At 35.4% G+C, this 1,979-nt stretch overlaps 1 non-coding gene across 1 annotated transcript; it reads left to right on the forward strand.

Annotated features, from left to right (window-relative positions):
* Positions 1-485: 485 nt before the first annotated feature.
* On the forward strand, positions 486-649 carry LOC141423496 (U1 spliceosomal RNA). Its single transcript, XR_012448362.1, has one exon. It is a non-coding gene; the product is annotated as a U1 spliceosomal RNA (small nuclear RNA).
* The last annotated feature ends 1,330 nt before the right edge of the window (positions 650-1,979 follow it).

Genomic DNA, 1,979 nt, shown 5'->3' on the forward strand with positions numbered 1-1,979 from the left:
TCTATACTTCTAAGTAACTAAAAGTTCAAAGCAATTTCTTGCAAAAATAGAAAATGCTTTGAAACATGAAATTAAAATACACTTACCAAAATTCATGAGTAGAGCTAAAGCAGTGATCAAAGGGAAATTTATATCTATAAAAACCTACATTTAAAAGGAAGAAGTTTCTTTAACTCAATAATCAAACATTCCACCTTAAGAAACTAGAAAAAAGAAAAGAGCAGACTGAACCTCAAACAAGACGAAGTTAGGAGAAAGACATTAATAGAGTTGAATGAAGTAGAGAATGGAAAAATAATTATGAAAGCAAATGAAATTTTGGGTTTTGAGAAGATCAACAAAATAGATAAATATTTCATTGGAAAGAGAGAGAGAGACAGAATTTAAGAAAAAAAGAATGAGAAAGAGCGGAGGGGAAGGAAGGAAGGAAAAAAGGAGGGAGGGAGGGAAGAAGGGAGGAAGGAAGGAAGGAATTAAGGAAGAAAGGACTTACCTGGCAGGGGAGATACCATGATCACGAAGGTGGTTTTCCCAGGGCAAGGCTTATCCATTGCACTCCGGATGTGCTAACCCCTGTGATTTCCCCAAATGTGGGAAACTCAACTGCATAATTTGTGGTAGTGGGGGACTATGTTCTAGCTCTCCCCTAAAAAGAGAGAGAGAGAGAGACAGAAAGAAAGGAAAGAAAGAGAGAGCGAGAAAGAAAGAAAGAAAGAAAGAAAGAAAGAAAGAAAGAAAGAAAGAAAGAAAGAAAGAGAAAGAAAAAAGAAAGAAAGAAAGAAAAAGAGAAAGAAAGAAGGAGGGAGGGAGGGAGGGAATTGGTAAGTGGTGCTCTCTTCTGACCCAAAGGAAATTAAAAATGAAATTATAAGGGACTGCTATAAACATCAGTATGACAATAAATTAGATAGCTTTAGATGAAAGGGGCAAATTTCTAGAAAGCCAAAAGTTATCAAAGCTGATCCAAGGAAAGGATTAGAAAGATTCCTAAAATAAGTAAGAAATTTAAGTTAATAATCCCAAAACTTCCCTCAAAACAAAGCAAAGCACCATGTAGTTTCAATGCGAAATATTCCTAAACTTTTAAATAGGAGTTAATACCATCTTCCTTAATAAATTCTTCCAAAGACAAAAAAGGGGAGCATTTTCTTCCTTTACAGGGGTTTTCAGGCAAGTCAGTGAGGGAAGTAGTTCTTTTAACATTGCTCTACAAAAGAATGAATTTGGACTCCTTTTTTAGACTATGCATAAGAATTAATTGAAAATAGATCATGGAACCATTTATAAGAGCTGAAGAAATAAAACCCTTAGAAGCCAGGCACTGTTGTGCACACCATTAATCCCAAAACTTGGGAGGCTCAGGCAGGAAGACCATAAGTTTGAGGCCAGCCTAGGATATAAGTAAGACCATGTCTCAAAAACAAAACAAAAAAGAATAATTTTTTTAAGTTTTAGACTATGACATAGAAAATCTTTGTAATATTGAGTTAGGCAAACTTCAGTTGTACTGAAAATTTATCGAGTCAAAAGACATCTGACAGAATGGAAGATGTATTAGTAAATCATATATCTGATAAAAGATTAGACCCAGAATACAAAAAAAAGAAAAATTCACAGATGTGCAATAAACACATAAAATATACTCAGTATTCATTAATCATTAAGAAACTACAAATCAAAGATCAAAAAGAATTAACCCAGAAGGTAACACACATGCACAGGAAATCAATGGGAGTCAACTCCCTGTATAGCTATCCTTATCTCAACCAGCAAAAACCCTGTTCCTTCCTATTATTGCTTATACTCTCTCTACAACAAAATTAGAGATAAGGGCAAAATAGTTTCTGCTGGGTATTGAGGGGGGGGAGAGGGAGGGGGCAGAGTGGGTGGTAAGGGAGGGGGTGGGGGCAGGGGGGAGAAATGACCCAAGCCTTGTATGCACATATGAATAATAAAACAATTTAAAAAAAAAGAAACTA

This window comes from Castor canadensis, chromosome 5 (genome assembly GCF_047511655.1).
Source record: "Castor canadensis chromosome 5, mCasCan1.hap1v2, whole genome shotgun sequence".
In the NCBI taxonomy this organism is placed as follows: Eukaryota; Metazoa; Chordata; class Mammalia; order Rodentia; family Castoridae; genus Castor; species Castor canadensis.